This window comes from Porites lutea, chromosome 1 (assembly GCF_958299795.1).
Source record: "Porites lutea chromosome 1, jaPorLute2.1, whole genome shotgun sequence".
Lineage (NCBI taxonomy): Eukaryota > Metazoa > Cnidaria > Anthozoa > Scleractinia > Poritidae > Porites > Porites lutea.
The window spans coordinates 27,745,771-27,758,531 of NC_133201.1; the positions used below are offsets into that span (position 1 = coordinate 27,745,771).

The 12,761-nt window shown below is 36.0% G+C and overlaps 1 pseudogene; it reads left to right on the plus strand.

Moving 5' to 3' along the window:
* Positions 1-409: 409 nt before the first annotated feature.
* On the plus strand, positions 410-8,706 carry LOC140947616 (uncharacterized; annotated as a pseudogene).
* The last annotated feature ends 4,055 nt before the right edge of the window (positions 8,707-12,761 follow it).

A 12,761-nucleotide genomic window follows, 5' to 3' on the forward strand; every position in this document is an offset into this window, starting at 1 on the left:
TTTATGGCTACAGAAGCCAAATTAACAGAAGACACAAAGCAATTTTACAAGTTGCACGTGACATTCAGCAGCCACAGGATTTAGTACAAAATATTCATATGGAGTCTGAAGAAGAAGAAGCTGGTGATGTAATGGTTGGAGAACCACTATCAGATGAAGGTGAAGTTGATGCACCAGGTGATCAGCTCAGGAGCACTAGTGCAGCATATCTCTTACGAATTAAGGAAATGCACAATCTCTCAGAAACAGCAGTGGATGACATTGTACAGAGTACCAATACTCTTGTCTCTACTGCTGTCAAATCTGTATGTGTCAACATTGCTAATCAGCTTCAGAACATAGTACATGAAGACGATGGCGTATTGCAAAACATCACTTGGCAAACTCTATTTGAGCAAAATTCAGACAGGCATATAAAGAAATGTTTGGTCTCGTTGTAAGTATGAAAAAAAAACACCTTTATAAACACAGGCAGATTGCAGAACATAGTACATAAAAAGATAATGCAGGGTGCAAAGAAAATCACTTTTACAGCTTGCCATTCGGGCAAGCTGAAGCTAGCATTTACTAGCCCAGACGTCATTTCAACTAGCCCCAAAAACTTTTTGTTCTTCTGTTTTTCAAATTCCTCATAAAACATCACTTGCCCGTTGGGCAAGTTAAGCACAGAATTCACTAGCCCGATCGCAAAATCCACTAGCCCCGGGCTGTCGGACACGACTTTTTTTGCACGCTTTAATGGCATTAATATGTCATTTTATGCTTATCATGTCATAGGTATAAAACCAGGCTTTAATTACAATACAGCGGAACCCTGTTAAATGCAATGACCATAGAGCCAGGGAAACCAGGTTGCTATTATGAAGTTGGTCATCTTAACAATGTTTACAGATAACAAAATGACTGAGCTTTTTTAACATTTGGTTTGAAAGAATATGGTCATAATAACTAGATGCTTTTACATGATGGTTGGTGAGGGGGTTCCACTGTACTTATGTACACAGTATGTTATCCTTCTTTTAAAGGAACCTGTCAAACGTGTCCTTGGCAATTACCACGGTTATCGACAAAAGGGCTCAAAAAGGAGACGGGTTCAACTTCATGATGAAGTCATTGAGATACCATTACTTGAAAGTTTAGAGCAGTGGTTGAACAATCCATCAATTCTGAAACAGGTGTACGTAATATTACATTCATTGCTGTGTTAATTTACAGATGCACCAGTATTGATTAACAGGAGAAGACAAATATTTGCTCCAAACTCATCCATGGCTTTTGCCTTGTCCGGCTCTCCTTATCTTGTTCACTTAAAGCCTTCTTGGATTTCTATCTACCAACTGATGCTATTTGGAAATTGATATACATGTACTTGTATATGTACATGATATACCATGTAAACTATGAGCAATTTTCATTAGGTCCTGAAATATTGTTTTATTCTATTTTCTTGGGATTTGATTTGTGGAAACTAGAGTTGTGAAATTTAAATTTTGCTCTTGTAAAGTGTGGTATCTTAGTCAATTCATCTGGTAAATTTGGGTGGGTCTTAATTGAAAACATCTAATTATTAGATGTTTCTCATTTGAATTGCATATTTTAGTTTTTTTTACTAGTCTGAATTTTGTTTGAGTTACATATCATCACTTTGTTGTTACCAGATTTGGACGTGGGACAGACAGTAATTTATGTAAGTTACTTTAAAACAGGTCGAAAATTCACACCAGCGACATGATGGAATGATTGCTGATTACTGCGATGGAGAGGTTTTCCGGCAGCACCGCCTTTTCTCACGGGACCTATGTGCCTTACAGATACAATTGTATTATGATGATGTTGAGGTTGTGAATCCTTTGGGCAGTAAAACCACTAAACATAAAGTTGGTAATAAGATATTATTTTTGTATTTTATAATGTTATTGTTTTTAGTTATGTAACCTCCAAATTTCAAAAGCCAAAACATTTATCATGAAACTGTAAATGGCATTCTTGATATTTTCCCCTTATGTTTAAACTCAACAGTATCTTTTATTTTCATTTTTACCCGGTACATAGGCGTCTTTTACCATACACTTGGAAATATTGACCCAATGCACCGCTCTCAGTTGAAGGCAATGCAGCTTCTGGCGATAGCAAAAAAGCCTGTAATCAAGAAGTACGGATGCAATGAAATTCTTCAATCATTCATGACACAGCTTAATCAGCTAGAACAGGTGATAACTACATGTACATGTAATTGACTGCACTGCAGTAAATATTTGTGGCGAACGTATCGATTACAATAATTATCATCACTTTTTATGTACAAGTATTTTGGATAAGAAGTTCAGTTGTGTACTACCATACCTTTTCACTAATTTGCACTTATGCTTTCTGCAGAAAGTAGCAGATCTAGCCTAAAGTGATCATGAAGACAGCCATGATCTCTGAATAATTGTGTACTCATATCTCTTTTTCTGTTTATAGGACGGAGGGCACCAATTTATCATCAATGGTCAAAGGAAGGCTTTTACTGGTACCATCAGTTTTGTTTCTGGAGACAACCTGGGATCCCAGGAGGTTGGGGGCTTCAAAATTGGAAGCGCCTCTGCTTTGAAGTGCAGGGTGTGCATGGGAAATGCAAATGATGTTGCTACTAAGGTGGCCTAAAATAAATTTTTAGACTTGTACCATTTGATATTATTTTTTACGAGTTGATCATGATACAACACTGAGTAATTTAAATTATTGTGACTGCAGAATACTGGTATTCTTCCACTACGGTTTCAAGGAGCTTTTAGTTTAGTTAGAGGGTGCAAGGAGGTTCTTTTGGTTCTGTCTTTCTTTTGTCTCTTATAATGAAATTGCTTCTGGATCCCTGGCCTCTAGGGAACATAAATTCTATAATTAAAGAGTTTTATTGAGTTTATGATCATTAAAATTAATTTTTTGTGCTTGAATTGCCTGCAGTCTACATATGAAAAACATAATACAATCATAGATATTGGAGCTGATTGAAGGACTATTAATGAAGTAACTAATAATAATTATTGCTCAAAATGTGGGTAATTTACCAAAATAAGGTGCTGAAAAACCACAGTTTCTTTCTTTTTATTTCCTTTAGTTTAGTGAAGATGATTTCCAGCTGCGGACAAGAGCAATGTATGACCAGCAGTGCATAGCCATTGAAACTTCAGATGTCGACATTTCTTCACATTTTGGAATAAATGTTAGATCAATCCTAAACCAGTCACGCTACTTTCATGTTATTGAGGGGCTCCCCGGCGATGCCATGCATGATGTCCTGGAAGGGCTTCTTCAATATGAAGTCAAAGAACTACTAAAATATACCATAAATGAACAGCAGTTTTTAACTCTGGATAACTTGAATCAGTGTATTCAAAATTTTGATTATGGCTTTCCTGATGTGTTATATCAAGTACCACCTTGAATTCTAACACAAATTCCCTTAAACAAAGAGGTAAATAATGTGTTAACATTATTTTGTGGTATTTTTTAAATACATCTGTACATTTACATTATCCATTTTTTTATTATAGCCAAAACTTTGATTTCATTCCCCTGGTGACTAAGAAGATATCAGTACAGTGAACACAACAATCAAAACTTTTTTCTTTTTTTTTTTTTTACAACGTTGGTTAGCTTTAATCTCTGTTATGGAATATAGTAAGATTACAGACCATAGCTCTGGAGCAATCAGTGGGTGAGAAAAGTTATTCGAAAAAATATTTCCTGGATGCCAATAGACCTTTTTAGCTTGTATGTTTTGTTTTTACAATTCGGGCCACATGATGTTCTCAAGGGAATTTACCTTCATTTTGTCTTTTAATTAGTCATGCATGCATATGCAAGGTGGATGCACGTGCATAGGACGATATTCGAAAGAAACAATTGTCTGGGGTAACATCACATGGTTTACAATGGGAAAACAAAACCTACAAGCTACAAGCTAGAAAGGTCTATTGCTACACAACATCTTCCCTTAGTTTTGATGAGTATTATGATTTTTTTTTATCTAAGAATCGCAGATGTGGTGCCTGGGCAGATTCTTGCCATTGATGATTGGAAGCTACATACCTGCCGGAGATGAGAATTGGAGTCTCTTGCTAATTCTGTTGGAAATAGTGGATATTATTTTTGCTGAGGTGACAACCACTGCCAAAGCAGCTTACCTAAGGGATTTAATTACAGACCACCACAGCAGATTTGTCCAGTTGTACCCTAATTGTTCAGTCATCCCCAAGATGCATTACATTCTTCATTACCCGAGGACAATGGTCAGGTAACTTTCTGTACATTTTCGTTGAATTGTTTTTTGTTTTGTTTTGTTTTTTTATGGATAATGATTGCTGGAAATAAAGTACAGGGAAGTATTAATGGATTGTCAGTATCTGCAGTCCTAGTATGGGTTATATATTATCGTATTCTGAAAGACACTGTTTTTTTAAACAGAATGATTTTTTTAGATCAGACACATTAAAAGTATTAAGAACAAACAATTTGCATTGGAGAGTGCTGAAAAAAGTTACCATAATTTTATTAAACTACAATGACATTCACGTTTATGTATGTAGCTCTCATTGAAAAAGTGCAATAATATTTACCATCAGGAATTTCAATTGCTGTAGATACAATGTATTATGATACTTATTTGTTTAAGGCTTGGTCCAATGGTGCGGTCCTGGACAATGAGATTTGAGGCTAAGCATGAAAGACTCAAGCGGCTTGCCACATCTCTTGGCAATTTTACAAATATCCCTTGGACATTGGCTTTTCGCAGCCAGTTAAGGCAGTGCTATGAAATCTCAGGCAGCAAGCATGGCCATCCATCAATCGAAAAACCTTTGGAGTTAGGCCCAGGTACTAGACTCATTTACAATGTACCTTTAAAGCACACTTTATGGGTGCTGCTGCAATAACAACATCAACCTTTACAGACTTTTATAATGGCATAATATGTACATGCCTTTTAGGAGTCTTAATGATCGACAATTTTGCTGCTAGTAGTGTCACCGATAAGTTATTTTAATTATTATTATTATTGTTAAGTAAGATAAGTTATTATTATTATAAAAAAACATACTTTATTAAACTCTTCTCAAATTGAAAATTAAATACAAATTTAGTATAACTATAGTTAAAAAAGACTTCTTGGTGGTCTGGTGGTTTTCTACAGAGCAATGATTATTATTAATTAATTATTATTTTTATTAATTATTAGAGCAATTATTATTATCATTATTATTATTATTATTTGGTTTTCATGAGGGGTAAATGATTTTGGTTTTCATCGAGAAATGCATGTATTATTTTCTTAGGAACCCCAAAAGAAGCTATCAGGGCCAACTACTTCAACATGCTTCTTGAGAAGCTAGACATGCTGGAAGATGATGACCTAATTTATGAGTAAGCAATAAATAATCCTTTTAATACAACTTGCACCACTGGATTGATTGTAGATTTGAACATGGTTTATAATAATAATATATAGATTTAGCCAGGGCTAAAAGCGAAGCTCCCATTAATAAATTTATATTTTAAATCAAACAATAAACTTGTAATCCACAAATCAGTTAACTTAAGGGCACATTCATGTGACTTTTGAGGGAAAGGATAAGTTATTTTAGAGTGAAACATCTTACATCGAGTTGATAGCTTAAATATATGTACACCCAAAAAATAGCAAACATCTTCTATCACATTCAAGAGCCATAATGGCTCTTGATCAAAGTGGAATAGGCCTCGAAAACAAATTCTTGGAAAACAAATCAGGCCGCATTTTTTTGCGTTCGACAGGTTTACTTTACAAATCCTTGCCAACAAATCTGAGGGTGTGTAAACCAACCTTTTATACTTTTTATACATCACATCTGAGGTGAAACAGTACTTTTTATCATACAGACCTCGGACAGAATACGGCATTTCACAATTTTTCAATGTCCAGGACGATCAATCGTGGGCTTTTAGCGAAACCGTTCAAAAAATTTCCAAAATCACCCATACGGCCAGCCGGTTCTCATTTTTAGTGCGAGCTGTCAGTGTGGTCGAGTGTTTGAATGAACTTTAATGGAGATACGCTTCAACATAATAACAAATTTATTATCATTACTTTTTGTTATTTAATGGTTCCAGTCATAACGATGTGTAATCTTATAAAGCGTTTGATACGCGCGACATTTCTAAGTACTCCTGCAAGCGATGTTCATGAACGATGAAAACAAACACCACGGACAAGCGATTAAAATTGCAAGAGAGACTACTAACAATCAATAAAAGAAATATAATTCGGTAAAACATTTACAGAGACAACAATTTTCATTCACCAAGACAAGTATTAAAGTGTTTCTAAAAATCCTGAGTCTTTATGCTTAAAACTTAAGCTTAAGTTTATTTTGTTTTACTTTCAGCCGGCCTCCCGGTGTTTGTTTTGTTTTTCAAAGATGAACTCCTCGAAGCAAGAAAATCACTCAAAGTTTTCTTTCTACAGCCAAATTTATAACTAAATATTCTTCGTAACGTTTTTTTTTCTATTTGTCGTGAAAAAAAAAATCTGAAGGCCTTTTAAAGTTCTGTAAGCTTATATCAAACCTGATACTAGATCAGATCATTGACTCAAATCTTAACAAACGTGCAAAAACTTGCCGCATAAACTGTGCTCGACTTCATGAAATTAGATATAACAAAAACAAACATCAAATACAATAATTACTCAGGCTTACCATTCGAGATTCAGTTCCTGAAAGATATCAAGGAAGGCCATAGTTGCTTGAGACTTTTAAACCCTCTTACGCATTGAGCAAGGTGAAAGACGAAAACAATGCCATCCGAAATCGGATTACCCAATTTTGACAAGCGACGCATTTCTCAACCAAAAACCCAATAAACAAACCAGCCATGGATAACAGAAGACTCTTGATAGCAGCTGTATTTCATTTTGTACATCCAGTGGAAATAGACAGTTAAAAACATCACAAGTTGACACAAAACTCTGTCAGCTTTATCTGTCAAAGTAAACAACTTTCAAGATGCTGCATAAATTTTCCGCATGAACTCACCTCTCAAATTTTGGCCAATCAGAGTACAAAAATTGGACGTGACCAAGGCGTGACCATGGTAAGAAAAGATCTTCCCCGCCTTTATTTTTAAAAAAGTGGCTGAATTTTCGCGTCCGAGGTCAGTTTGAAATCAAAATCTTGACAGTGCGGGGCCATAGTGACATAAACACAACATATTTCATATGAATCATTGGAAAAAATAGACTTGAGCCTGCGATCATTTGAAACTGGTAATTTGTCAGCGGATAACTTCAAAAAAGGTACTCGACCTCGATGGGTCGACACTTGAGCCCGCGGTACGGTCAGGTGACACTGGTCAGCGGATATCCTGTTTTGACAGCTGTCAATTGATCACAACATTGATGTGCAATTAGTTTTCTACTGGGCTCCCAAACTAGCTAGAAAGTGTGAGAGAAAACATTGGTTTGCCTGTGGTGCGGACGGACGGTCGGGCGTACGGTCACGTGATTACCAAATTTTCTCGGATGGGTAGATTACCACATTTCCTTAGCTATGGAGCTCCGCTAATAATAATAATCATATAATAATTGATATTTCCATAATTATACATGACACAAACATCTTACACGTAGACAGCTTCCAAGTGTTTTCAATGTTAGTACTTCCCAGATAAGTGCAATTAATTTACATGAGTGCTATTTTGTTTGTTTGTGACATGGTACTCTGAGAACTTATTATTGTTCTTTGATACCATACAATGTTGTGATTGTACATGTACATTGTACTTGATACTATTTTGTTCTTTTTAGGGCAAACTGGTGCATCATTCATGGTACCAAGTACAAGAAAGGAGTAGCTGTGCACACAGGAGGCGATGGGCTCTTACCATGGTTCGCATGCATCGAAAAAATTGTGACAGTCCCTGCGAAAACTAGCACACATGTCTTCTTTGTTTTGAAGGAAATTCAAACATTACACTATGAAAGTCACATGCATGCGTACCGGGTGAGAGTACAGAATGGAGCACGCATCACAGTTTTAAGCCAAGCAGAGCTGACAACCTTCAGACCATTGCATGTTTGCACTGTTATTGGTGACAATGGCTCAAAATACATTTGCCCAAAAGTTGATGTTGATGTGTACAATGAGCAGATATAGATACAAAGTCCTTGCGGAGCTACACTATATTTGTTTATTTTTAAATTGGTTGAGTGTACATGCAGATTACGCATGTATTGGTCAGTAGGTTCAGATATTGATTTGGCTGACAATGGTGCTCTAACATGTATTTTACTACTGAAACTCTGCTGGAATGAGAATGATGACTTGAAGTTGATCAACACAAAAACAAAGAAGGAGCACAAGAAACCACTAAACAGAGACAACAGATTGCTTTTCACAGGGAAGACATAGCTCTTCTTCATTTTAGACTCCTAGCATTCTAAACCCTAGCCCCCTCCCTGGGTATAAGGATATTGTTTGGAATAACACAGGAAGATTTAATCATGATCATAAATAATACATTTGTCATCAAGAAAGCTATACTGTATCCCAATATTACATTGACAAAGACAAATAGTTTTACATACATTTACCATGTCTTGATTGGAAGTTGATAAATTGCATGTATATATTATATATGTATAATTTGCACAAAAGAGTATCATCTTCCTACAAATAAAAAAATTATTTTAGACCCAACGTGTCTCCGTTTCTTCCTTAATCGGTTACGAATTAGAAAAAAAAATCATAAAAATTTATTTGTAATTTCAATTAATAATAGAGTGTAATGGCCCCTCTTGGGCCCAAATCGGCATTTCCTCATTTGGACCTTAGAGGGGCCGAATTAAGGGGAAGGGCCAAAATGGTGTTTAGTGTGGCCATTTCAGAAATAAGATGGGCCGAATCGGTACCATCTGAAACTGTTTTGGCTCTTGTTATCCAAAACGGCCCAACAGGGGCCAAATCGGCCCTCAAGAAATTGGGGCCGATTTGGCTTTTGGGGCCGATTCGGCTCTTTCCATTTTACAGTGTATGACCATATTACGCCCGTTTTGATAAATTTACATTGGTTACCAGCAAGATATAGAATTAATTTTAAAATTTTATTACTTACTTTCAAAGCCCTCTATAGCATGGCACCTACCTACATCATTGATTTAATTCATACTAAATAACATACAAAATAACAGAATTTGTGATTTTAAACAGAGCCTCAAAAAAGCAGTTGCATACTTTCAGCCTTTACAAACGAAAGATAATGTCCATTTGGATTTCTTAGTATTTTGGTATAGTGAGGAGGTATAAGTAACCGAAAAACCTCCTTGTTAATTTTCAGGAACTTATCAGGTTTCCCAGGTGGGACAGATACTTTGGGAGAGGAAGGAGAAAGCGCCAACAGCGTATGAGGTATAGTTTTGGCGGCAGATGGTCAGTATCCTCCTCTAAACCAGTGTCTTTAAGATGATGCAAAGTCTGAAAACGAAGCGGTGATTGTTGTCCTTAAAAAATTCCGCAATAATTGTGTATTATTTTTAAAATCTTTCAAAAATTGTATCAGAATGCTCAAGAGCTGATGAATCTGAAGATTTCGAATGTCTGAAAAAAGTGCACAACAAGCATGTAAAACACAGAATAGCCATTTTCAGATAACCAGAATGTAATGGTAATTTGAGACCACGCGTATGTCATGTGCATTTGCCTCTTACAATAAAAGAAAAGTTTCATGTAACAGATCTTGAGCAAATCAAATTACTAGGAGTCTATATTGACGAGAATCTTAACTTTGCAGTCACGTAGCCAGTATTTTTTAGGGGGGGGTGCGATTCAACAAGGAGACGGACCAAACGAGGCCGGAGGTGCAACTCTCCAGGGGTAATATTGGATTGTCAGAGACTACATTAAGAACATGGATATTTCTCAATTTTTTGTTTTTGAACTTCCATCTGATTTCTTTAGCTTTTTTCAGTTTTCTTAACAAAGACTACTTACTTTTACAATTTTTGAGAATGGAAGAAGTCGACGTCACTAAATAGAAAGAAAAAATGAGAAAAAAAGTTGTAAATCCGTATTATTCGCTAGTTTTGCTGCTAATCATCATGATCTTTCAGTGGTGCGCCAAACTCAAACCTCCTTGGGTACTTCTTAGCAAACACCTCGGCGACTTTTTTCAGAACATTGTGGGCTGGTTATTTAAACCAAGTTTAGACAGCGTTTATGAAAGTCATTGTCTTGCCCATGTTTCAACCACGAATGCCGATTATTTAAACACTGTTCTTCCCTAACCTTGTTTAGACCGTGTCTAAACACCGACTAAGGAACAACAGAAAGTTAAACCTGCTCACAGGTAGGTTTACACCTTGATTTATGGTTTTTTCATGGTCATCCATTTTTAAATGACCTGAAATAGACGCACTCCTAAACAACAGAGACTTAACACAAAAAAAGACTACCCCAATCGACGCAAAGTACATGTTCAACAAATGCCGCACCTTAGGGATAGTTTTACGTTTCTGCCTTATAGAAAAGACTCGGTCAGTGACGTCTAAAATATTTTGGACAAAAATCTTTCAGCATTATACAAGGAGACTGCTGCTTACACCGTTGCTGCGAGTTTTTATTGCTTTGAGAGTTTATTCAACGGCTAAGGGCTAACTTTCGAGGAGATCATTGCCGATGTAATTGGTGTTTCTGTATTTACTGCATACACTGAGCCATTCACAAGGTTTCAAGGGCGATTGTGAAGCGAAAATAACATTCCCTGTCATTTTTTGAGAACTTGACATATACCAAGTGAAAGCTTCATTGTTGGGGGGCGTTCAAGAATTACTGCACTGCTGACTATCCTTCTTTTCCGTCCTTTTTCGTGACATTTGCTTCTTTCCTGCGAATAACTTCAATACAAACTGAGAGCTTTTTCTCCACTAGCCTTTCTTTGCAAATCGTGTTCTTTGGATTGGAGTTTCAGTTTCCGTTTGGTACAATCTGGATTTTGAGACTCGGATTTTTGCAATGTTTTGTCGTTTCCTTTCTTTTTTTGCTTCTGGAAATTCTCTTCCCACTGCCGGCATTAACCGTTTTTATTCTTTGATAAATTGGTGGTTTGACTGGATTTAGCGACCATATTGAGTCACAACTTCCAACAGGGAATGAAATGTGCATACAAATAACACCACAAACAATGTATTTCCTTGCGAGAAATTGTTTAGCATTGACAGAACAAAACACAGCTCAGTCACGTTTTAATAACGTATTTCAAACATGGTTTAACAGTTGTTTATCAAGACAACGTCTTAACCGTAGCTCAGCCTTAAACACAGGTTAAGTTAGACTTCGTTTAAATAATTGGCCCTGTCTGTTTACATAACAGATGTGGCTAATAACAACCAGTGAAAAAGGCCTCCCTTGTATTACCTTTTGGCCACGAGATACAGCAGATATTTTTAACTATGGTTAAAGAACAAGGGCTACACATAGATGGAACAATTCATGTCTGTATCTCCTTATAGCAAAAGTAGATCCGAGATCTACCCTTTGTAGCTATGGCGCGTTCATGCTGTCAAAATTCAACATGTCAAATCGAGAGTCCATATTCCAAAATGAGCGCCATAGCTCTAATTCAGTCAACAAACCTTTTCTAAATTGAGTGCCATTTTCTCGTAGCAGACGGGTTAATTCGATCAGATACTTTTCAAATTGATTAGATACCTTCCAAATGGAACAGTTTCCCTCTAAATCGAACAAATTAAATCGTTTACGTTAAATCGCATCACGGTAGAGTCCAGGATTGACCGAGCCGAAAACGCCTAGGGACTAGGCTGCTTATGCACAATTTTGAACTTACACACAAAGAGTATCATTATCTGTTATTGTATTTTCTGTAGTGCTCAATTTAATATAGTGCTTGTCTGAGAGACAAGTCCATAAGAAAATTAATATTTTACTCTGACATGCATGTGGATGGAAGAGATACCTGGAAAAAAAAAGTTGAAGATTAAAAAATATCTTGATAAGTGTAGACAAGGCCATAGTCTTTGATCATCTGTTTAAACTATGTCAACCACTGTCAACACTCTACACAGACATGATTTACTAAATACATTTTTACAGCTTAAAATACAATACACAAACCAAAGAAATAACTTAAAAAAATCCAAGTACAGAATTGTGAAACCAGAGGAAAAAAATGCATTAATCTTAAGTGAATGTGAGGCATATTTCACTAAATTTAGCGAAAAACACTTCTCTGTAATTTCTTTGTTGCATCTGCAAGTCCGCATTAGGCACTTACTCACAAAATTTCTATCAAACTCAATAAAATAAGACTTTTTAAAACCAGGACGAAGTTGTATTACACTTAAAATACCTTCACCCAATTAAATTGACGCAATATTAAACAGTACTGAATTAAACTAATATTTTCATAATTAAAAATGTGATTTAAATGAAAATGAAAAAATCGCTTTTTTTCTCTTTACATATATGATTAACTAGAACACACCAACTGCAGAAGATGTGAGTTAATAACAAAAAGAAACGAAACGAAAAGCTCTTACCCTTAAGATGGACCAGTAACAACTTTGCTGCAAATGAGTGGAATTCCCTTGACCTGTGACTTAGGGAAGCCGCCTCTTTATCCAGTTTTAAACGACACCCTTCCAAAGTGACTTTAAAAGTACCTGTTAGTAAGTAAATACTTACTACCTACTTGTATGTTAGTAAATGTATCATTTTAGACTTTTAGTTTTA